This window comes from Camarhynchus parvulus, chromosome 2 (assembly GCF_901933205.1).
Source record: "Camarhynchus parvulus chromosome 2, STF_HiC, whole genome shotgun sequence".
NCBI lineage: Eukaryota > Metazoa > Chordata > Aves > Passeriformes > Thraupidae > Camarhynchus > Camarhynchus parvulus.
The window spans coordinates 43,914,500-43,940,596 of NC_044572.1; the positions used below are offsets into that span (position 1 = coordinate 43,914,500).

General features: G+C 39.9%; 1 protein-coding gene across 4 annotated transcripts in view; it reads left to right on the top strand.

Annotated features, from left to right (window-relative positions):
- The first annotated feature begins 3,285 nt into the window (after positions 1–3,285).
- Positions 3,286–26,097, top strand: part of TMEM108 (transmembrane protein 108) — a 162,602-nt gene continuing 139,790 nt past the window's right edge. Inside the window, exons 1-2 of one of the 4 annotated variants that reach the window (XM_030971366.1) lie at positions 3,286–3,685; positions 11,066–11,196. The gene's annotated coding sequence lies outside the window, so the exon portion shown is untranslated. The remainder of the gene's footprint in view (positions 3,686–11,065; positions 11,197–26,097) is intronic. The other 3 variants (XM_030971367.1, XM_030971368.1, XM_030971369.1) reach the window with 3 other exon arrangements.

Sequence of the window (26,097 nt, forward strand, 5' to 3'; positions counted from 1 at the left end):
AAGAGATTAATAGTAAAAAGGAAAAAGCTTTCTCCTTTAAAAAAGTGACTCAAATACTACAGATTCACTGCCAGTGCTTTTCTGAGAAGTATTTATGATCACAGATGTTTATAAGCCAAGACATTTTTGTAAAAAGTCCTGCATATTTCAGGGATAATTTTATGCATTTAAGGAACATATTCTTAACAACTCATCTCCAGGTTTTATTTTTAGAGCAGTGCCACAATATTTTAGTATAATTTATTAAGAATTTATTATGCTGTTAGCTCTCAAGTTGTAAATGAAGCATGTAGGAGGAGAGGGATTATTACTGTACCGCTTCTACAACTGGGAATAATTACAGTCCTTCTAGAATAAGAAGGGGGTGGAAAAATGCTGTGTAATAGGTTGTGTATACTTTTTCTTTTCAGTTACAGATGGATTCATTTTTAAAAACTGCAAATCTCTCAGCTCCTGCTGGGTGTTGGTTACCCACCATGTGGCTGACCTGAGAGAGGAGAAATGGATATGGTTAGAGGACACATCTGGGGCTCTTCTGACTGTAGCTCTGAGAGTTGACAGCTCAGTGTTTCTTGTGCACCTCATCCTGACCCTTTGAAGCTGATGGGCATCTATCAGGCTTCAGTTCTCTTGAGTGCTAAGCAGTCCTTCAAGGACAAAAACTTCTTGTATAGACCCTTCCTAGTTCATCCCATTTTAAAACTTCCATTCATTTTGCAAAGACAAATTTTACTTTATGTCTAAACCAGTTCAATTCGAATTCTCTATGCACTAAAGATTTACATTCATTTTGGTTTGACACTCCTTTTTTTTCTAAATTTTCATTAGGTAGAAGATGAATAGTGTCATGTGTTTTTACCAGTCCCACGAGGATTTTGAAAATTTCTTGTAACTATAGTTATAACATCAAACATAATTTTGTTCCAGTGAGAAAGAACTTCCAATCTTTTTCATTTGTCCTTTATAATTACTTATTAATTACAGTGCCTCAAAGGAGCCAAGCTTGCTGGCTTTTGACCAGAGACAAGTCATAACTTCTCTTCAAAGCATAGATCTCTGAAGTGGCTGAAGTTTAGTCTTCAGAAAACATCTTTTCACCTGTAAATATCTATTGCTGTCTAGTTAAATAAACTACCTTAAAATGGTTAACCTCAGTATGTAAAACATAGGCAGACAAGTGATTTCTCTGAAACATGGTTTCCATATGTGGTTTGCGTGAACCTTGGGATAATGTTTTCTTAGCAGCTGAAATTTCCTCCTGAATGGTATTAAACAACTATGGAAGAAAAAGCTTTTACAGAAAAAAATTATTTTTAAAGTTTAGCAGAGTTGATGGACATTCTGCCAAACAAACCCCCTCTGTGTGGAGCAAAGGGGTCTATTTGACTTCAGGTTTTTACTTTATTCTGTGTAAGGCAGCAGGGAGATTAGGCAAACTGATGATCCTCTCTTTGACTATGAACCAGAATATCCACAGACTGGCAGACATAATTGAGGCTGCCAGCCTGGGGAACTCTCCTCTTATCTATTTGCTCATCATATAGGAAGGTAAAAGTCTTACACTTCCTAGTCAGTAATTGGTTACTCTGTTCTTACAGATTCATTAGCATATTTAGCCTATTTATTTAATATTTGTACTGTGATTGAAAACAACTAACTGCAGATGTTGTTAGTTGTTGGTGTATGACATGGACTCAGCCATTCATGTAGCAAATGAAGGAAATATTGGGCAAAAGAAGAAATAAGAAAGGAAAGCCATAAAAACACAGCAGTGGTTGGTTTTACACTGACAAAGTAAAATCTCACTGAATAATCCATAGTTTCAATGTTGGTGATATTTCACCACCAGCAACTCTTTTTTTAATTGGAAGGAAGCCAGCAAAGATTGTAAAGCTTGTTGAATGAAGTGTTGAGCAACCAGGCAGATGGGGAGATCTTGTTTTAGCCTTTCAGTGTCTAAAAGGGGGCTTATAAGAAAGATAAGAACAAAGTTTTTAGTTGGGCCAGTTGGGATAGGACAAGGTGTGGTGGTTTTAATCAAAAAGAGGGTAGGTTCAGAGGGTGGTAAAACACTGACACAGGTTCCCCAGGCAGGTGCTGGACATCCCATTCCTGGTAACATTCAAGGTTGGGTTGGACAGAGCTTGGAACAACCTGATCTATTTGATGTTGTCCCTGCAGGGAGGTTGGACTAAAGGACCTTTAAAGGTCCTTTCCAACCCAAACCATTCTGTGATTGTTCTATACACCAGAAGCTCTGTGTACCACTTTGTGCTCTCAAGTCCTAAATTCCTGACACACTCAACATTTCCACTGAAGTAATAAGAAATAAAAAGTAAGATAGCATACACTATCTTAAGTAAGATAGTGTATACTATCAGTACAGTAAGATAGCCTACACTATCTGAAGACAGATGTAGCAGGTTTGCACTGGCTGATAATAATTATATAGCAATAGCAAATCTAAGGCAAAAAGAGCTAACCAAAAAGGTAGGGTTTCCCGCTCTATTGGTTAATGTAGAAAAATACCAACCAATAATGATTGTGGCTAATGAGGGGAGAGGAAGGACGGCTTAAAATTTTCAGGAAGAGGCAGTGCTTTGGGTAAGACATTGGACTGGAACGGACCTGGGCTGGGAGCAGCCACTGTTTCTAGATCTGCACTTCTGAGGCTCACGTTCTCAGCCACACCAACGTCCCTACAAACGCTCCCTTGCCTACGGGATAAATCCTAACTCATCAGTAGCAAATTTCCTCTGGAGATCTCTTCCAGGCAGGCTCAAACCTGTAAGAGTTGCCCTGACATCACACGAGCCCCGGTGTAAATGAGTGGTAAAACCCTGCCAGAATGTCAAACAACCCACTGCTCGCGGTGGAAGGGGATGTGTGGAACGAACCGCTGTGGCAGCCACCTGTAATTTCACTTTCACACCGTATTCCTGCCAACAGCTCCTGCCGTACATTTAACCTCTCCAGCCCGGCCCCCCCTAAACCCCGGGCTTCCCTCTCGGCGCAGTCACGGCTAACCCCCCGCTCCCAGCCCCGCTAAGACCCAGCCCCGGTAAGACCCAGCCTCGGTAAGACCCTGCCCCTCATCCCTGGCAGCCGCAGCCGCAGCCGTGGCTCCTCATTGACATTCGCCGCCCGCGCCTCGCCCGCCGCCGCTCCGCGCCCCGCAGCGGGGCCGCCGCCTCCCCCGCCCTGCCGCAGCCAGGGACCCTTCCCGGGGAGGCCGGGCCGGCGGAGCCCCGCCCGCCGCCGGGCCAGCAACAGCGGCAGCGGGCGGCGGAGGGTGCCCGGCAGCAGCAGCAGCAGCAGCAGCAGCAGCAGCAGCAGCAGCAGCAGCAGCAGCAGCAGCAGCGCCGCTCGCTCCGCAGCGCAAGGGGAGGTGAGCGGCAGCGGGAAGCGGCGCCCGGCTCCTGCTCGCCGGGGCTCCTGCTCGCCGGGGCGGGGGCTGCGCTGTTCGCTTCGCTTCGGTTCGTCTCGGCGGCACCAGCTCCGGAAGGGATGGGGCTCCTCTTGTGAGATGCGTTCGCTCCTCGGTTTGTCTTGTTCTTGTTTCACGAGAGGTGATCCGAAGCGGCAGCAGCCTGGCGGTCAGCGCTGATAGTTTAAGGAACGTTGCGTTGTAGCTGTCCTCCTGCGGCGTTCTCTGTTATATGTGAATAAGCAGTTTCAGGGGTAGGTACGTAGTGAAAATAGCGTGTGGATTATTGCCACTCTTTTCGAATGGGTGGGAGCTGCGAGGGAAGGTGACATTAGTATCTATCATTGCGTGAAAAGCATCATATCTCGGGTAGGAGGCAGGATTTTTTTGTTGTTGTTGTTTTTTTGTTTTTCAGGCAGGAACGACCAGGTGCTTATCGCGACCAGTTTGCAGAGATGTGTATTGGTAATATTCAGCCAAAGGCACGAGACTGCTCCATATCAAAATTAACTGGGAGCCTGTGGCTTGCATGTTATATTTAAAGTAGAGCACTGCATGTAAGACTGCATCCTTTCTTAAAGATGTCTAGAAGTGTAACCACAGAAAAAGCCTGTTGTAGTAGTGATAGGCAGTTTACTAGACATAGCCTTCATATATTTATCTCATATAGTAGGAGGGGCCAGACGGCTGTTTCAGTAAAATGTTTTAAAGCAGATTGCAGAGATGGTTGTAACAGAGATAAAACAACTGTGGATAAGTAATTAAGGATTGAACAGACTTATATGGGAAAATGGGGAAGGAAATTGAACTGTGCTATGAATAAATGGCCATGCTTGTGCAGCAGAACTACAAAATATATACTGTATCACAGAAAATTCACCTCTCTTAACTGCAGAAAGCAGTCAGGCATTCAAGGTCTGTGGAGGGAGGGAGTCCTTTATATGGAGAGGCTGCTGTGGAAAAAGCTGCTAATTAAAGCAAGTAGGATCAGTTCATCTTTATCCTATTGACAATTTAATGTTTAAAAATGACCCTTTGACTGCTTGGGAAGGTAAATCAGCAATGAGAACGTGCTTTTGATGAATGAGGGTGTCATTTTACACCTGGCCTTTATTTTGGGGGGGGATGGGGGGAGAGGGGAAAGTGTGCTAATCAGTAGATTAAGGAATGCAATTCAAAAGAAGAAGAAAATTTAAGTAAACATTTTCTACGAATGCTTTGCAGCACTATCCCTGGAAGGCAGATGCAACTGTTCAAATCTATGTTAAATTCATCCGAGTGAGCTCTGATGTTTTCAGAATGATTTTAACCAGATAATTTGTAGGGATAGATAATAGTATAGTAACAGTGACAGTGTGTCTGAAGATCTTCTAGAGACTTAAAAACTTAACTAGACCTAAAACTGTATATGCAAGCAATTGGCTGTTGTCTACTATGCTGTTGTCCCAGAGTGACCTATTCCCCTCTTGTTCATGCCAGACTTACTGTAAGTCAGAATCATAAAGTAATATTTAATGGAGAGGCAGTGAAATTATTCTGCTAAATTTCTCACCAGCTGTTCTGATTGTGGTGGACCATGCTAACCAACTGTGTGAACACCAGTTATTCCTTTTAAAAAAATGTGTTACTTCTGAGGATTTGAAAACTGCAGAAGCACCTTTAATCCTATTAGAACTGATGGAATTTGCTCTACCCTTGTAAACTGATGTTCTCTAGACTAATGCCAGGTATGGAATAGTTTGAACTTTTGTCTTTCCATTGGAGAGATTAAAGAAAGAGGGAAGCCAATTACAATGGTAGAGATGCAATTATGCGATTGCACCCAAGATCTGGAGTTACAGCAGCAGAATAAAACAAAACATAAGGTTGTTATTGACAAAATCTTTTATTTCTGCTAATAAAATGGGTGTTTCAATATACTGCTGACATATCTGCAATATTGTGCATACATTAAAGAAATTTTATGTGTTGTCACTGCCTTTAAAAGTTTGAAAACACTGGGCAATCTTTCCTCTCCTGGCAACGGCAGGCAATATTCCTAAGTGCTTGTGCCATAGCATCTCCTCTGGTGCTGCCTTCCACTGGAGGTCTTGCCAGGGCTGGGTTTTGGCTTAGCAGATAAACTGAATCAGCACAGATTACATTTCTTCACAGCCTGCAGCTCCCCCAAAGCAAGAGTTCAGCTAAGCTGAACCTCTCAGGGGCCATGCAACAGACCTCAGTTTCATCAATGAAAACCAACCAACTCATGCTCCAGTCTAGCTCATTGGATTATAATGGGAGCAGAAGTTTTGTCCATGCTATAAATTAGATTAATTGATCGACAGATAAATAGGGGCAATGAATTGAATAAATTCTAGTGTATGTGTTTGCAAATTATCAATTTTTGTCAGAGTTAGTGGATATGTGTAGAAAACTTTCCCTGACTGGTTCCATGACATCCTTGCTTGAGCAAAATATGAAATGGTATTCCTGGCTGTGCTAACTAAACAACTATATTAATTAATCAGCAACGTATGATTTTTTATGAATAGGTACTAAGTTTTTGCATCCAAAACTCAGCTGTGTTGTGGAACACAACTAAAGACAATATGGTGTCTGCAATGGATCTCCTTTAAGTGATAAAGAGCAATTTTATGACTATGATACTGAAGATATTTAAAGCTTAAAATCAGTAGAAATTAAAGTCAACCAAAAATCTTGTTCTTCCCTGAACTATTTCAAGGAAACCATTAGGCACAGTTACTGTGGGGTAACTACAAGTGACTCATCTGGAGGCATGTGCTGGCCACAGTAAATATACAAAACAGGAAGAATGAAAATCTCTGTTAAGTTTTTAACTTAACATCCACAAAGAGAAAGCTTCTTTTTCAACTCCCTTGTCTGACTGAAGACTGAGTTATACTTCAAAAGAAACAGGAGTGAGCCCAGGTTATAACTTTGGATCTGCTTTGTAGTCTATTATAAATAAAGCTTTTCAGACTTTGAGTTTAAGATACGAGGACTCAGAATGGTGAGGTTAGAGGTGCTACCAATAGATCATTAGTAACAGGAGTGTGGTAACTGTTGAAATAAGGAGTGATGGGTGTAGGAAAGAATGACCTATCTCTTGCTCCTGGCTGATGGAGGAAATGAATTATGCAGAGCACTTAGCCATCTCTTTGGGCAAGAACATGATACATCTCTTCTTGGTACTGAGTAATCCTTGCCACTGATGATATATGTAATCCACAGGTAAAACACTCATTGTGACCTTTGGTTTGCTGATAGCATTCTCTGAAAGATGTGTATGAGCTGGCATGCTTGCCAGTTTTCCTTTGAAAAGCTCTCTGGAGCTGGGTAAGGGTCCAACTTGTTCTTTATTATGGCAGTGAATTCTCTATGCTTTCTCTTCATTCTTCTGCATCAGAAAAGCAGGTTTGTGTGCTGAGAGGCTGAGGGAAAGATTTGCTAAAAATTGCCTTGGCAGTCACCATTTGGGAGCATGATATAAAGGGGAGACATAAATGTAATTTTACAAGTGGCTAATGCATTAAATGGTGAAAGTAGGAGTACTTATCTTGCTGCAGGCAGCAGTGACCACTGGAGCTTTTCTGCTAAGAGAAGCATAAAAGAAGCCATATGATTCTTAGAGTAAGAAGCATCTCTAACATCTGGGTACATTTTCAAAGTCATTTTTGTATCAGTCCATTCCATCTGTGAAATGTGGAGAACTCAACTGAAATCCTTGTACCACTGTTCAGGATCAACTTTGTCATTTGGCCAGGTCAGTAATGTTGTATGGTGAACCTGTTTTAAAAGAAGAGTTAAGTAAATTTGGGAACAGGGCTCTGTTTACAGGGTTGTAGAACTGCTAAGGTTGCAGGTCCCTCTGGAGGTTGTGTAGCCAACCCTTTGCTCAAAACATCTAGAGAGGTTGCACAGGACAGTGTGCAGCTGAGCTTTGAATGTCTCCAGTCTCTGGGGTTGGAGACTCCAGTGCCTCTCTGGGTCACCTGCATGTGTGTTGGACCAGCCTCACAGTGAGAGCTTTCTTCTGTTTAAATGCAGTTGCTTGTGTTTTCAGTTGTGTCTGTTGCATCTTGTCCTTTCAGTGAGCCCTTGAGGAGAGCTTGGCTTCCTCTTCTTTGCTGTCCCTTCTTTGTCACATGGGCATAATCCTTGTCTGTGGTCAGCTTGTCCACTGAGAGTCCCAGGTCTTGCTCTGTAAATCCATTTTGCTAGTCAGCTGCCCTCCAACATCTGCTAGTACAAAAGGAGAGGGAGGGCTAAACAGAAAGGGGGGAAGAAGAGAAAATGAGGAAGGGAAACAAGTAGGAGATGTGGTGGGAGGTGGTGGGAGTGTGCAGAGGAATGCAGGCATCTGGAGACATTATGCTGTTTGCAGCAGGCTGGTTTACCTCAGCCCCATTATAGTGCTATTGAGGGAAGACCACATGTCAATCCACAAGTGCTTTTATGTCTGGTAATTGAAGCAGGATTTAATGCATCCTGTCGTTGTAAACAATGACATTAGTATGAATCAACAAGTATGTGTGAGTTTTTTCTCTGAGGTTGGTACATACGCTTCCAGGGCAGCCAGGAATTTCCAACAGTCTTTGCAATGGCATAAATTCAGGCAGTTTTGGTGTGATTTAATAAAGGGTTTGGCTGGGCAGCTCACTTTGCCTTATTAAGCTTATTAAGGCAGACTTTTCCAAGAATGGCCTTTCAGTAAAACATCATGACTCCTAAAGGAACAACAATAGTTTTATGACAAGCCACCAGTACGATATGTTAGTTATGGAAGACGTGGGTGAGAGAAGCCTTCTGTGGTCACTTAAAGGATCACTGGCATTGATGTTTTAATCTAGTGGTAGTCCTCTAGAGTAGATGGTGCAGGACTACATTTAGGAGTCCTTATGGTGGTTGTAAAATGGAAATTGTGCGATGAGGTTGATTCTGGTGTTTCATAACACTTGTAGACTGGAGCATCGAATTCCTTGGTGTTTGGAAATCACAAAGTCTCCAACCACTGGGAGTCTTTCCTAGCTCCGAAGTAGTTACAACTTGTCCTTATCATTAGTCCATACCCACATCCACTGTAAATAGGTCACTCAAAGTCAATGGAGCAGTATCTGTCCACCCTTTGTACTTTGGGTTTTTTCTTCCAGAAGATTGAAAGTCACCCAAGAAACAAAAAATATGGTTTTCCTTTTCAAAGTCACCAGAGTTGTGATCCATGGTAAGGTGTTAGAGCAATGCCATCAAAATTCTCTTTACTTTCATCCAGGCACATGCCAAGGCCTGTGTCTCAGATGTCCCTTTTCTTAACCTGCTGCCTCTCTGCCCAGTCGAGTGGCCCTAGTCCATGTTTCAGTGAAGCTCCTCTTCAAAGCACCCACCATTCAAAGGACAGCAGCCACTCACCTCTGTTGAACCCTGCTTCCTTTAGGACTCCTTGGTGTTATAGGGAAATAGAGATTGATCACAATAAATTTGCTGGCTGCCTCTCCTGACCTACAGGCCCTGGTCCATCCAACAGGTCTGTGATGGCAGGAGGGTTTCATGTGCTTAGACCAGATTTACTTATTTCAAATAAAGTATAAAGTATAAGTATAAAGTACAAGTATTTACTTGTATTGTATTTGACATTATGTTGGATTTGTATTCTGAAAGAGTAACACAGTATTATGCCAAAATCCCAGCACAAGCATGCTGCAGCAATTGTACTATATAGTGGAACTGCAATGCAAGCTGCTTCCTCATGCCAGTCTCTGCATGCTCCACTGTCATGAAGAAGGTAGATTTCTTCTAATTAGAGAGGTCCAAAACCAGGGTTTGAATACAAATATAGCCTGCAAATGTTCAGATAACCTCCACAGTGTGGCATTTTCAGGTTTTTTCCTATCAATTTGCATTGTGATGCTTAATTTGCAAGAGTGTGTGTTGTATTTTTTCCCCATGTTAGGTCATGACCGTCATTTTATCCAGTACTTCTAAAGGACAAACTTTTACTTCATAGAAACCAAGTCCTGAAACTTGTTGGCAGTAAAATGTTGTGTAATGTTGTTATTTCTCTGAGACTGAAAATCAAAGATTCTCAGGTAATTGTGTGTGACCTTTCAGATCTGAGATCTGTCTACATTAAGGCAGAGGCATAGATCCCTAAAAGATGTTCCAGGATCAAGGCTTTTTCTGGCTCCATCAAGAGTTTCATGTTTGAATAGCAATCAAACCAGATGTAACATGTGCCATCAGTGTGTGACATGCAGGCATGGGGTGGCTTTTTGTGCCTCCCTTCATGGTGAGAATTTACATCAGGATGTAAGGCTACAAGTGGTTCATATAGTATAAAGTGTCACACTTAGGATTTTTAGACATTCTGACTGATGTGAATTAATTTTCAATTTTCCATAATAAAAAAGGGAGGGAGAGAGCAGCCTACAGAGGATATGCATACTGCAAACCCCATATACGTGAACCTTTGAAATACTCAAAAACAATTTCTGTGGAGAGCAGGGACAGCTTTTAAGCAGCAGGAGCCAAAATGTGGAAAGCAGCAAATATGCATCCCATTTTCTATGCCATGATGCTGGAGCCAGGGGTGTCTGGTGAAATCTCATAATGAAACAGTTGTTTGAGCAGTTGAATACAGCCCAGCAAAGCAGCTATTGAACTAACACGGGCTGCCTGTCTGCCAGTAAACAGATAATTGCACTCCATTGTTTAATTGAACTTCCATGAAAACTGCAATATGTTTTTTGTAAAGTCCACCATGAAAATGTGTCCTGCTTGAGGTTCCTGCATATAGGGATCAAGATACTGGGGAGGGGTGTCAAGTACAGAGGTAATGCTCTATATGCTGAACACTGTGCAGTGGGGAGTCAAGCATATATAAGTGACTCCCTCATAGCTTTCACAGAGGAAAAATGTATAAGCAGAGAAACTGTTGCTTGGTTTTCAGAAGTCCTTTTGATTTAGATGACCAAATATAGAGACCTGGAAGGCACTGCAGCTCTGGATACGTTTGAGGAATCTCACTGTGACACCCTGAGTACTTAAAAAAAAATCTTTGACTGAATTTTCCTACTGTCCCACTAATTCGTTTTGTTCCTAAAAACCATTGAAAAGTGGTCAGGGTCACTTTTTGGGAAGGTTTCTTCTTTTTTATTACCTTGATTGCTGAATATAAATCTTGGTCACTCTGTCAACCTCCAGTTTCTCAGATCAGTAGCATTCTTATTCTGAAACTAGTATTTAAATTGAATTTAGTCTCTTTCCACAAGAATCAACCTTTAACAGATAAATTAACAAAGAAATTGACGGTTCAGAGATGCAAGTAGTACCATGTTTTTTGTTAAGTGTTTGAATTTCATAAAATTAGGACTATGTTGGGAAATCTGTAGGATATACACATATGGAATATGACAGTCTGGAAAGTCTGAGTCTGCAAAGAAATCCTAAAGAGTCTTCTACTTATACACCCAAAAATCAATAACCTACAGAAACAATGTGGTCTGTAATTCATTACACTGAAAGCTCTGGAGAGCAATAGGAGCCACCTGGCACAGAGCCATATGTATTTAAATTGAATGCCTTATGAAATGAGATGAATAAACATCTTGGAATAACACACCCACTTCTGAAAATTTGCAGGTTACACCAGCTGGCAGATTAAAAAATAAGAAAGCAAGAAGCTGGAAGAGTTTTGGTCACCAGGAAGATCTGAACCAATGGACTGTATGGATATAGATATGTTTGAAGGCATCTGCTCTTCCCCTTACAAGGTAGGGCACAAATGGATTTCTCTGCTGCTTTGTGTCTCTTCAGTGCAGTGCAGCTCCCTTTTGTGGCGCTGCCCAAGATGGTAGTGGAGGTGTTCTCCAAAGCTTGTCCAGCCTAGTGGCTGACTGCTAATAACTGTGGCCAGTTATTAATGACATAAGTGGATGATATGCAGATCCAAAAAAGCCTAAAGTTTCAAAAGCCAATGATAAATTTGGATCCTTGGGGCCTGTAAAATTCAAAGTTTTATTATATGAAGTACCTGCTTAGATAGCTCTACAGGTTGTCTATTTTTAGCATGCGCTAATAGAAGACCTTCCTGCTCACCTAAGGCATCTTTTTTATGTGCTTATTAATTGCTGTAGATTGAAGTAGACTTGAAACCTGTACGTAGTGTAGCAGCTAATCAGGAGAAAAGGTCTCTAAACTGGAGGCTATAAAATGTCTCTGACTGGAGATGCAAGTTTTGCCATTTTCTTTGTACAGTTTTCGTTTTTCATTTTCAGGATTGTTATATGGTTTGTTTACAAAACCTGCTTGATTTTCCTTTTTTTTTCCCCTACCAGTAAAAATATTTACTTGCTGGTCTAAACTGAAGGTGGTGGAGAGATTAATAGATTTGCTGGGCATCTTTTGTCTGGTGCCCAGATATACTCTCGCTTACTCTGAATGTTTCCTTTACTGAGTTACTTTCAGGGAAGGTACAAAACACAGAATTTCAAAAAGCTGCTTGAAGCTGGTAGAAACACTTGAGAAACACATGAACGGAACTTGTTTTTAAGTAAAATTTCTCATTTTTGACATTATGTAGTTTCTGCGTGTCTGAGGAGTGGCTATGTGGGACTTCATGTTTTAATGATTTGGATCAACACAAGTTTGCTACAAAGCAAATGCAAAACCATACCAGCTCTGTGTTACTCAAGAGCTCAAATCAGGCAGCTGAGCAGTTGGAAAAAGAGGAATCAGCAACTGGGCTTAGCTGGTCTCTACTTTAACCCAGAGAGGCTGAAGAGAGGACTTTCAGCTCAAGTCAGTGCAACTCTTAATTTCTCCATTTTCCCCAGCCAGTGTTAAATGATAAGGGAACAATCCTGTCCAGTGCTCTGCCATTGCTTCTATTCTCTATGGAAATATGACCACCAGTGTTATCAGTCTTCCATTTCCAGAAGTGTGAGATAACCAGTCTCCTTCTTTTGTGGAAGAACTAAATTGAAGAAATCCTTAGGTGGGGAATGTAACAGACTGTGGCACTGCATCCTGTAGATATATAGTGGGGGGCGGGGCCCCCTTGCATGCTGAAATAACAGAAATGACATGTATAAAGTATTCAGAAAATGCAAAGATAAGCAATAGGCAGATACAACTTAAAAGAAAAAACACATTCAAACACTTGAGGACTTGGGACATTCCAGTAATTTTCCACAACTCTTGTTAGGAAGGAATGTATGGATCATAAAAAACTGTAGGATCTGGTCTAGATAGCAAGCATTTCTCTAGAGAGTTTTATTTCATCTACCAGATGGTTGTGTAACCCCTGGTGTCCACACTCAAGTGCCCCACTGGAATCTGTTTTTGCGCCAGTTGTTGCCAGCTCCCACAAGTACAAATGCCTGCTGGTCTGTGCTTTCCTGTTTAAACATCTTTACACAAGGTGTGTGCAGGGGGGTGGGGAGTGGCAGCTTTGCTTCTGCCTGTGTGAAGGGACAATGCCATTTCCTGTGCCACCTTGCCTGCTTTAATCATGTCCTTCTCTGGATCAGAGCTTCCTGAGTTTGTGCTTCTTGGCACAGCAGGGAGCCCAGCCTTGGACAGGGCCTCCGGCTGTTGCGTGGCAAGTAATCCTTCCAAATAGGATTTGCATTCTTGCAGCAGCCCTTCTGGGGATAGAGGCTGAATGCATGGAGGCAAATTGTGCTTACACAGACATAGCTCAAGCCCAGCCATTCAGAACACCAGTCAATGACAGAGTTGCACACAAATTGAGTATCTGAGTATCTGAAGAGAACTTGTACTAGTGGCTAAGAAAAATGTACAAGGTCAGAGTATTCTGCAGTGTCTTAGTTAACTGGATTTATTGGTGCTGCTTCACAGTAGAAATGCTGTTAGAGCCCCAGAGTTGCTTTGTTACTTTTCATTTGCCAAAGGCTGTCATCCCTGCAGTGCTGCTGTGTGGAAATGTGAGCTTGCAACTCAGCTACCTCTGTGAACCATCCTGGTCTTCACCTAAAACTTCATTGATCTTTCAGTGCTGTTCATGCCCTGCTTTAAAGCACCTGAGATGATCTACTACAGTAACTCTTGGAATTAGTATAGTACATATAGCATAGTTTATATAGTATATGTTGTATAGTGATTCTTGATGGTAGCCTGCAGCTGTTGGATAGAAAAAATAACTGGATGTAATAGTGGCTTAAATCAAAGCCAGACTTTGAATTCCTGAGCTTTTAAATTGTGATTTGTTTGTGGGGATTATTCTTGATAACCCTTTGGCCATGTTTATCCAGTTTTGGCTGAGAAATGATTGAGGAACCAGACAAAGCTTAGGAACTGAAGGAACAAATGACCTTCTGGTTTATACCAAACACACATACTCCAATATTACAAGAAGCTAGGTGAGTTTCAGTTAATATTCATGTCATGAAAATGAAGGCCTGAAAACCTCTGAAAATCCTAGATTAGAAAAGTTAAAAATGGAATAAACATTTTCTTCCACTCATCCAAATATTTTGTAGCTCTAGTTTTGTTGTGGGTTTTTTGTTTGTTTGTTTATTTCCTCTGTAGAACATAAGGACATGTTTTTTCTCCATTTTGAAGCACTGGTAGTTTTTAATTGAAACATTTATTTTTAAACTAAGGTTAGCTGAATCAAAATGAGTTCACTTTGCTAGGAGTTTGCAGTCCAGCAAAAGACTTTCTTATACTTAAATTAAAAAAAAAAATTGCTAATGACTTAGTCCTGTCTTCCTCCTTTCTGGTGCACTGAATTTTATGTTCCTATTATTCACTTTTCTAGCCTTGATGAGACCTCAGTTGTTCTGCATACTGTGTTGGGTCCCATATAAAGAGAAAATGCATCTTTCTGCAAAGAATATATGATCAAAGAGGCAAGAAAGATTAGATGGGTATGACCCAGGAGCATAGGGACGGTGAGACATTTTTCATCAGCATAGTAAGCAGTGCCTTCAGGAATCTGCAGGCAGCCATTTACATACACAACTCAGTAGCCTTGAGGTGGTGGTGTTTTAAGGTGGTGGAGAATCAAAGCCTTTCATCCAGGCAAGTGGGGAAGGATCCGAAGAACTGCACATCGTGTCACTGGAGTACTCCATCTATGCTGTTTTGATTTGAATAAGAGCAATTTGATTTAAATCAGGCTTGGAAATGGGAGCAGGTTCTTGGCAGTGGGGGGAAGCATTTTCCTTTCGGAAGTGAATGTGACATACATCTTGCCTGTCCTGCTGTGTAATTTGTCCTGACATTTGCTGGCACAGTAAGTTCTTACTAACTGCAGTGACATTTGCCCCGTGTGACATAATTTGGAACACTTTTTCATAATACTTCCACTTGAACTGAACGCAGCCAAACTGTCTTTTCTAATTTCAGCTCTCTTGATCCCTCATCCTCAGTGATAAATTCTGCCTTGCAGTGTTTCCCAGTGCTGCCTGAAGTAAAAAGATGAGATAGCAGCTAGCAACACCAGGTTTTTCCCTTGTTGCTAGTCTAGAGCATGCTAGAAGTCACTGATCCTCTATGAGCCAAATCCTGAGGGAGTTAGTTAGCTTCACAAGTCAGCCCTCCCAAAGCAGACATTAAGACACAGAAGTAGCAACAGAGCCACCTGATAATCAGGTGTGTTTGTTCTTGCCTCTAATACTACTAACACTGGTCTCTAGTCACAGAATATTATATTCAAAACCCATCAAAAGGAAAATGGTATGAACAAAGATTACAGTCTAAACATGCAAAAGTGTTTTTTTTGTTTCGATGGGGAATTGTTTAAATTTTGTTTCCAATTTGTTTCTAAAAGAAAAGTATTCAGTATTCTTTAGTAAAAATATCGAAACACTTGTTGCTACTTATTCATGTACTCAAGCTGCGTGTGAGATGCAGCATTTATTTCTTGATGATTAGGTGGAAAATAAAGTTGTTTTGCTAGCATCTTGTTCATGTTGGTTACACTGAATGTACATAATTCACTCCACCTTGTGATCTGGCGCTGACGAGTTTGATTACTATTTCTATCACTAGTAAGTGATAGTGTATATATCGGGGGATGAAAAGTCTTTTGGGTGCAGTTAAATGTTGTCAAGTGTGGTGGGGAATTTGCCATTAAGTGGAGGAAATTTGGGATTATGGTCTCTTGCTCAGTATCTGATATAGAAAATAAACTGGTATATTGTGTAAAATCAGACTGTGAAATCTGATAAAAAGATGAGCTTGCTGTGAGACTGATCTAAGAGGGTCCATCAGTACTGGCAGAAAGAAAGAAGCAGGAGCCTGGCTATGCAGGATGTCACAGTGCTCCCTCTGGTTTCTCACCAAACATAGAAACAAAGGGAGAATTTTAGGTATTTACTTATCTAGCCTCAGGTTCCTCACAATCCATAATGAGCCATAGTTTTGAGGACAACCTTGTATCAGCTCTGTGGGATGGGGAAATGCCACAGAGTGGCCCATACAGATGGCCACTGAGATTAGCCCAGGATCATCATGCAAAGCAGAGAACTAAATTCCACTTCTAAAACTAAGCACCAGACCTGGCTATATTTTTACATGCATGGGCTGATTTTTCTGCAGAATGAGTGGGCCATGCCATACCTGTCCTCAGATTAAGGATCAGTCTGTTAAATTTCAGCTGTTCATTTCTAGGTCAGATTTAAAGTGAGTAAAAAGGTCACACTTCAACTCTTTGCTCTTCAGGAAGAGAACTGAAAATAGTAAATGGAGAACAGAGAGCTACAGAAATTCAAGAGACTCAGTTTTCAAGAAGCAGGACACACTGAACTTCTAAACTCTAATCTGTCTGCAAAAGTGAAATTGCAGCTGAGATAGCATCACTTTGTGCTATAGAGGTCCCTATAAATGAAGATCCTCATACAGGAAATTAAGTCAGTATAGAAAATCTATACAGGGTGACTTGTGTATTTGTTTTTGTATCTGTGGTATTAATTGCATGTTAGATTACTAGAAGGGAATTTTTAATACTCTATTTGTGATTTAACCTTTTCTTTTTTTGTTTCTGTTTTCCTCTTGTTTTGTATTCTTCCTTACATGCATGCCATGATTGCTTAGGTTTAGTTAGATGTTAAACTGCTTAAAAACACGCCTTTGCAAAAGCAAAGTAACATTCTTTTTAAAAACCTGTCTTTTGGCACTTAGTGTGCCAACAGCAGTGCTAAGAAGTCTAGGGAATGCCTGCAAGGAGGCAGGGAGAATCACTTGAAGTGAAATTTCACATATGAAAGCCAGCATCCTCTTTTGCAACTAGCTGGGGATGTTTATGGCTGTGAAAACTTGCTGACTGCTGAGTTGTCAAATCAAAGTACTTAAAAAGTTGGGAAAGATTTTGACTTCTATGTGTTCTGTAAAAGCCTGTTTTCATGCATTTCTGAGTGGGATTCAAAGTTAAACTGTTATCTTCTTCTAAATGTGTACAGACATGGGAAACTGATAGATAGGATGCACTACGACAGAAGAAGCCACAGTGGTGGTTTTTTGCTAGAAAGTGAGATGAAGGACGATCTGAACATGGTCTTAGCTGCAGGATCTGATTGTTTGTTTGTTTGTTTTGTTTTGTTTTGTTTTTTTGCATGGCTTTAGCTAATTTCCTAATTATCTACCTAAAATATTGCTTTTGGTTGAATGGAACAAATAGCTTGACTTTGGAAATGAAATGAGGGGGTGGAAATACATGTGCAGTTGCTGAAGCTCCAGATTGTTAAAAATACAGACTGCTGGTATTATACAACTTTGGTCTCATTTAAACAACATGTCAGCAGGCAGCATTGTCTAGGCATCCTAGTGAACTACCAAATAAGTATTTAATTCCCTAAATCCTCTATTGTGGTTGTCTTTTGTATGCATCAATGTCATAACTCATGTTCTCTTTTATAGCTATTCAAAGAAAAGGTCCTTTTTTTAAAGTTATGTTCTTTGTCCTAATCCTTTTTTTTTTGAATACTCCTCTGAAGAATTGTACTTCTTGCTCATTTAGCTGTATCCAGTGCTGACTTTCCTTGCTCAGCTTAGTCACATTTTGCAGATAGGATATATTGTCTATAAACTTCAGGTAGTTGAGCTGCTCTGCCTTTTATGCTGAATATTTTTTAATTTTCCACACCATTGTCCGGAAGAGACTTTCAAAGCTAATAATGACATCAGAGAGTCACCTTGTTCTGTTCTTTCTGATTTGGTGTTATTAACTGCTCATGCCTTATCTTATGGTGAAGTCAATTCCAAAAACATTGCATGTAAAGTCTTAATCTCAGAGCTTTTCTTTAAATTGAAAGATGTTTTACCTCTCACTATAGAGATACTAATTTGCAATTGTTTCTTTCTCTTTTGTAATGTCATCTTCATGCCCTTGAGTACAGTCTCTCTTAACATGATGTCGTAGGCAGACAACATTTATTTTATTTTCTCATGCTGTCACACAACTTAAGAGCTTTCAGAATGGGAGCTGTCAGGTATCAATTGGCAGGAACCACCACACTTTAATTTTGTGCTTTCTTTGGCAATTTAATAATACTGTATTCTTCATGTCACAGACATTTCTTTTATGAAAAATCCTCTCTTAGGATTTTCCTGCTGAAGCTGAGAAGTTCAGCAACCAGACATAAACAATAGGTTATCTGCTTCTGTGGAATGCAGCAGGTCAGTTCTGGATTGGCCCAGATTGAGTGTTTGGAGGTAATGGCCAATCCGGAACTGAGCTCTCTCGGACACAGTCCGAGAGAGCAAGGTTTGTTGATCATTCTTTCTATTCTATTCTTAGGTAGCTAGCAGCTTCTGGAAACTCTCCTTTTCTTTTTCTTTTTAGTATAGTTAAAATAGATGTTTATATCATAACTTAATAAATCAAGCCTTCTGATCATGGAGCCCATCTCATCTCTTCCTTCACCCCGAAAACCTTGTGGCCAACCGGCGACATCTTCAGTTTTCTGTTTCTCAACAGCAGTCTGCATCTTTCTTCATCTTTCATTAAGGCAAGGCATCTTTTATGACTTTACCCTTTTGGAGGATGTGACATCTTTCTTCCTTCCCCTTAGGCTGTTGGAATTCTTCTTTGATCTTCCTGCACCTTTCCAGGTTAATTTTAGTTGTCTGCTTACGGGTGATCAATCTGTTTTTATCCAGCTTTACACTAAGTGGAATCTTCTTTGTGTTTCCCTCCTGGGACTGTCTCATCCCTTGAACTTTTGCTCTGTGGAAAAGTAGAAATATTCTGCTTCTCGATCACAAAAATATCAAACACATTTTCATGCTAGTAGGTGGCTTTTTTGTGCCTTACGTAGGTAATACACAAAATGCATATCAAAGAGATTTACATGGTGTCTCTTAATCTAATGTTAGCATTGCTATAGTCCTGGGCTAAACTTGCTAGGCACGGCTAAAATCATGTCTGTCTCTTGCAGCACCAGTTTTATGTGTATGTGTATATGAAACCTCTGCTTTGTGCTCTTCACACACTTGTAGAAAACTTCCCAGTGACTTTCAGCTGGGTATCTGCTGAGTTTCCAGTCTTGTTCCATACAGAATCTTTTCTAATTTAATGTTGCGGGTCTCATGATTCAAGTTGCAGAACACCTGACTTCCAGGCTTGGAAGAATGAAGGAAACGTGGAACTTGTTAAAAAAATTTGGCAAGAAGTGGAGGTGGTAATTTCAACAACCCAGCCAGAAATAGGTTGAGAAAACTTAATGTGTGGTTTCTCTCTGATGTAGCTGGTTTCGTGTATTTTAAAGTAAGCTTAGAAATAAAAGACTGAAATTCATATGCTGGACACATGGCAGATCAGAGCAAAGCAGTCCTAATGAAATGGCAGTCCTTTCTCTCTTTACATTAGCAGCTGCTGGGAGAGAAGTGCTGTGATTTTCTCCTGCATAGGTAGAAAAGGCACAGAAAATTGATGTAAGAGAAATATTCCATAAAAGTTTCCCTAGAGTGTTTGCTTTCAAGTATGAAAACTGTCTAGACTGATCAGTAGATTGATTCAGGCATAGAAGAAGCCATTCTGCAGATCTTTCCCTGCAAAACTGCAGAAAATTTCTAACTACCTCAGATATTAGAGGCACCAGCTCATCTAAGGTGTGCATCTGTTTCAGTGAAGCAAAAGAGAAATAATTGGCTACTTTCCCAAATCTGTGTTTAGTTTTTAAGCACCATAGGGTACAGAGTACCAGGAGAGGTCCCTAAGAATTAGGTTTGGATAGATGGCTGCCAGCAGTGACTTCTTCTTAAAAGGAGAGGTGATTTTAGATATCAGCAACTAATAGTAGAAAACCAGTCTAGCACTCAGTCTGATAGCACAGCCGTAGAAGTTTGGTGCCGAGGCGGGAGCTTGGAAGAGACAGTCGGGAAGGCGTTGAGGGGGTGGGAAGATAATTTTCACACTCTGCACAAGTAACATAAGCTCTGTGTTTAATCTAATATCCTGAAATCTGACATGGATAGCTATCCTCAGGGGATATTCACAGACTAATTGTAAGTTCTTCTTTGACGAGAGGAGAACTCACTGAAACACTGCAGGAAGGGTAGCTGTGAAAATTTTTCCACACATTTTTTTTCAGTGCTTCTTATCTCCAGTTTAACCCTTTGTCCTACTGAATTGCCTTCATTATCCATGTCTGATATAGAATACATTAGTGGGTTATGACAAATATTCAGACCCTTTGCAACAATGGGATAATTTACTATTTTTCTTCAAACTTCCAGTAATATTGTTCAGTGGCTGTGGCACACAGCCTTGCAGTGATGCAGTGGCCTAGCCTCTGGCTTTCCCAGTGTTTTGTGTGCAATAATTTAACTTTACAATACCCTTCTGAGGCAGCATCTGACCTGTGTTAGGCAGTGCCTGGTGAGTAGTTATATTGTAATTATTTTAGCTGTTTATGAGTGGAAGTATGGTGTTGGGTGAAGTCATGGAAGCTGGCCCCATCACATACTGTGTATCGTTCTCCCAAGGTCTTAACACTGCGATGACAGGAATGACAAAAATAGAAACGATGAGTCTCACTCAGCTCCGGGGAGAGTTATTTCATCATTGGGCAGTGTCTCTTCCCTTAGGACCTTCTGTGGGTTTGCTTTAACCCACCTTCTTTCTACCTTTGTTGTAATGAAGTAGCTTGATTCTAAATAAAATTTTAAATGCAGTTAGTTGCAATAATACATCTCTTCCATGGAGGTTTGCATTGTCTTTCTTTTTAAGTTAGATGTACTAGGAATTATACTGAACTCCTTAATGTGTAGTCAATACTGCATGAAAATTGAAAACATTCAAGCACCTTTTTGGAATGGAATGCTCTTACTGATGTTGCAAGGCAATTGGGTTCTGTTAGTTTTGTTTGCTGAAAATCAACCAAAACACAACACCATTTTTTGTTTCCCTCATCCCTGTGTCACAACCCTCATTTTTTTGTGTAGATGTTAAAAGCTAAGATTCTCATTTTTTAGACAGCCTGCACAACTTCACTCTGCTATCATTTGGATTATCATGTGAGGTGTAACCAGGTCTTTTTATACCATATAATAATTTTTGCATTCTAAATGCAACGAAACTTGCAAAACATGATCACCAAAGGACTGTTAAAGCTGATTTCTTATCACTGGAGCTTACAAGCTGTAGCTGACAGCTGGGAATACATGTAACTAGGTAAAGGTCAGAAGTAATCCACCTCTTTGCATTCTGGCACTGCAGACCCATTCTAAATATAGCAACTGGCTGCAGAGGTGGGTTCTGTTCAGATCTCCCTCCTGGCATACCCAATGTGATGAGAAAAGGAGCTAATAAAAGCTTAGTTTTTTGTTTTGAGATGGCTTGCCCAATTTCTTTTACTAAGGACCAGGCTGCCCACTGCTTTGCTTTAACATCACCATCATCCAAAATAACATATTGACTGCTCCAGAATAATACACTGACCATAAATCCTAGTCAGGAAAAGTAAAAGTAGCTGATACCAAAGCGCTGCATGGGAAGGGCAGCAGCTGTTACAGCTGTAATTTATTTATTTATTTTCAAGTTGTAATTTGATTTTGGTTTTGTTTGATTTTTTTTTTTTTTTTTTTGGTTTGGTTTGCTTTTTTAACTTGGTGTTGGAGATGCCACCTCAAGGGAATCCATAGGAGTATTTTCTCATTTATGCAGCATTTTCTACTGTGAGGATAATCAAGTCCCTTCTTAGTATGAGGCAATCTTTAGTAATTTATGCCTGTATCTTGGCTGCAGATTACAGACTACACCATGCATATTTTGGAAAAGTACAGGACATTTCTTACTGAAATTAAAAGTAAACTTTCTATTGATTTAATGGTTGAAATTAGTTTTGGTGGTTTTGTGCAGTTGTTTTCAATGATTTGGACAGGACTAATCACAAGAGAATGATGAAGATTTAACAGCAAGAAAATAGGGTTAATTAGGAACTGTGGGGTGCTGTAATGACCCTAGAGATCACTGAAGTAGGCATGGCTTTTGTTGAACATGAGACTGCTTTCCTGTCTCCCAAACAGTTACACCCCAAAATGTGGATAAAGCTGTTGTAAAATGTGCTTCTCCAGAAAGTGTCATTCATTGAGAGAAAGAAGCTTATTTTTTGTTTGTTTCTGTTTTGGAACTATTTGAATAAAGATAAATCAGTTACTCTTTCTCCCACTGATTCGTGAGTCAATGTGAGGGATTTTGATCCTATGCTATTAATGATCATGGTTTTAACTGCAATGTTTTTATGCAGTGCTTTTAGTTGAACTCCTCTCAGAGTTTATTTTTGTTACTTTATGTACTACAGTATTGCTTAGCACATTTGAAAATTATATTTTGCTCAAAGTCAGAATTTCTTCTGTCATTTTGCAGTAAAACAATGTTATGTTGTCATGTTTTTATAATCTTCTGAAGAACACCATCACTTGATTCCAGTATAATTTCTGTTTATTTAAAAGGCTTATAGTTTTAAAATATAATTTCTTCTGTCATTTTGCAGTAAAACAATGTTATGTTGTCATGTTTTTCTAATCTTCTGAAGAACACCATCACTTGATTCCAGTATAATTTCTGTTTATTTAAAAGGCTTATATTTAAAAGGCTTATAACACATTATAGTTTACTTTAGACCAGAAAAAATTAATGAACACTCCAGGAACATCAGGGATGAATGATGAGTTAGTCATCACCACACTCTTTACTCCTTATCTCTTTCACATCACTTTCTCTTTACTCCTTTTCCTTTGTAGGAAGGAAAAATTCAGCTATTAATATATTTATTCTTCTTTATTTAGTGAAGATATAATTCAAAATGCATTAATAGCTAACTGCAGAGTGCCATGGAAGTCTAATAAGATAACAAATCACCTTAAAAACTAGGCAGCTTTCTGTACTTATTCTTGATTCTGGACCATATGCTTTCAAGGCTGTGTACTTAAGCCATTGTCCTCTCAGATAATCTCTCCCAGTTTTTAAAGCAGGTCACTGTTTGGTATGAACAGGAGTATAGACCCAGGTTTCAAAATAATTTATCTATTCTGATCTGTGAAATGAAATACCAGTAGTTTAATGTATTTTTTAAAATTAATAATTACAGTGTATTGTGTAACGGTGTTCACAGGGGTCTTAGGATGAGGGAAGAGACGAGGATTTGACTCCATGTTTCAGAAGGCTTGATTTTTTATTTTATGATATATATTACATTAAAACTATACTAAAAGAATAGAAAAAAGGATTTCCTCAGAAGGCTAGCTAAGAATAGAATAGGTAAGAATGATAACAAAGTCAGCTGTCTTGGACTCTCTGTCCGAGCCAGTAGGGCTGTGATTGGCCATTAATTAAAAACATCCAACATGGACCAATCAAAGATCCACCTGATGCATTCCACAGCAGCAGATAATCAATGTTTACATTTTGTTCCTGAGGCCTCTCAGCTTCTCAGGAGGAAAAATCCTAAGGAAAGGATTTTCCATAAAAGATGTCTGCGACGGTATTTATACTGTCTTTCAATTCACATAATTCAACAGCAGATGATGAAAAAGATAATAGATAATTCGATTTGTTGCTGTGCCAAAGCAGGATTGTTCCTGGTGTCATATTTTCCATTGCATTGCCCAGTAGACTTTTTGGTAACTTGAAGGACAGATTGTCCCTAATTTCCTCTTCCTGTCTAGGTAAGGTTGAGGATATTAAATGAGTTTTATTAAGAGGCTCATTCTTTGCTGCAGTCAGAAGTTCACCAATGTAAAATGACATTTGCTGAGATGAATCCATGTGTTTTGTGTAATAATGGACCAGTTTATAAACCTTAATGACTGGATGGTGCAACTGGAAGAGAAAGCATGTGACCCTTTGACTTCTAAGGGTCTGAAAAGGTAGAAATGTTGCTTCTTGAAGATCTCCACAAGTGGTTTATTAAGTGATTGGTTTATGGACTCTGCACTAAACATTGAGCTTTGTATTCCAACCTCCTAGGAAAATTCAGTGGCAATTATGTTTCCTGGTTAGCCAGGAAAAGTTGTGAATTCAGTCCCTCACCACGGAAGTGGTTGTATTTCTTAAGCAGAATTACTAACCTTCTTGTAATCTAGAAAGAGAGGCTGATCTGTAGTATGAGTCTTTTTCCATTTTGTAACTCTATGTGAAGGGATTGGCAGTCCCTCCTACTCATATAAAGTCACCTTAATCCAGGTAAAACTTTTTTCTCCTCTCTTCTTTACCACAGCCCAACAGAGTTACTCCTCAACTAAACCTTTAGTTGTATTTAAAAAATTACTTTAAAAATCCTTTGCTTTTTGCAAAATTACACTCAGTCTCTTCCAGAAATAATTTTCAGTGTGAAAGTGCTTCAAGTGAGCCCTTTCTTCAAGCAGAAAGCTTTTGTACTCTCTTCTTTTGTTTAATAGAGGAAAACATTGAAGAAGTTATAAAACTTGAACCTCTGAGGGTTGTGTTGTCTCTTAAACCAGCTACCATAAGTGATGGCTGAAGGATGTACAGTCCAGCATTTATTTTGCTTGATTAGCAGATCCATCAACTGAATTTTGTTCTTCCTGGCACTGAGAAAGTGAAGCTGCTTGCCCAACCTTCTCAATTCTGTCCAGCTAATTATCTCTGTAGGATTAAATGCAAACAAACCAAAAAAGGCAAGCATGCAAAAAGCATGGCTTATGCTTGGTTTTGAAAAGAGATGTTAAATACTCATTCCCATTTGTTCTCATTGTTAAGAAATTGTGCTGACAAAAGCACTTTGCTCATGAAATAAGAGGAATGGAAGGAGAGGGAGAGGCAACATTAATTGGACTGAAGGATGTGCATGTGGCTTGGCAAATTGAGCAAGTGGAGAAGGTGGGGTCAGGGTTCCTGACTTCACAGCTGATAGACTGCTGTTCTCAGTTTAACTGATTTATTCTGTGACACAGAGTACCTTGGCTCTTCAGTACGCCCATCCATAAGAAGGTTATGTTACCTGATTTAATAAAGGGTTCTGCAGATTATTTTGTAAAATGCTTTGGGAAATTTGAATGAGAAGATTTATAGCTAGATAGGTACAGATGTAGAAATAAATACAGATATGCATCTTAGCCTACTGCAGTTACAGAGCACAGCATTACTGCCACCAGAGGAAAGGACTGAAAGAAATCCTCTGGAAGCCATTAAGTGATTCCTTGAATCTTTTCATACATGTACTGGATGTTGCTTTTTTTTAGCAACAAATGTGGAGTGATATGCAACTTATGGATATGGATAGAGGCAGAAGTGTGGGGATAAAGGATCATCTGTTGAGGTTTTTTAATTCCTTTGTAACTTAACTTGTCGTTAGAACCAAAATTCATTCTTTCTCTCCTCTAGAGCCCTAGAGTGTTAAGTCACTGGCATTTAAAATGAAAGAATTTCAATACCCTAGAATTATATCCTGAGGAGAAATAAAAAGGCTTTTTCAAACATGCTTTTCTTGAAAACAGGGTACTGAGTAGATAGTTCCCTGGTCAGCTTCAGCAGTTCTTCTCTGAACACTTGTTTCTCCTATGGCTCATCAATTCCATTTGCAAATCACTCAGTTTTTAAACCATTTAACTGGTTAACACATTTTAAGACTCTGTCTTTAAAACAATTTAAAGCTGTAGTGATCTGCCAAAAATAACACCAACCTGTTCTTCTACAGCACTGTAGGATTCATTCCCCTTGATTTGTATCTTCCATGTATTTTTCCTTTATATTCATCTTTCTTCAGTTTCTGCTGTCCTTGTGGCAGTTCAGATGGAGTAGAAAGCAAGAAGGGAGAGCTCCCTGAAAGCATTTTTGCTACACCACTGAGAGAGAAGCCTATTGGTGTGTGTCAGCAGGGACACAGGCAAGAGGTAACAGGTGGCATGAAAGGAAATGTAAGAGGCCATGAAGGTACAAGGGAACAGCATTTGTCAAAGAAAGATAAGTGATGTCAAAGCAGTGTGCAGGGAAGAGAGACAGCTGGGAACCTAAGGCAAAGGTGGTCGGAGCTTGAAAGTGGACAAATACCATTCTTCCCAGACAGAGCCTTTTGTGGGATGAGTGGCCCATGGTGACCTGCTGACTACTGGGGAAAAAGCTTTGGCCTCTTCACACTGAGTTAAAAGATCCTGGCTTTTTAGATCAAAAGACAAACAGACCTCTCAAGTACTTTGGTTCATGCTTCTTCTTGAAAGTGTCCTGTGCCATTAGTACATGGGTA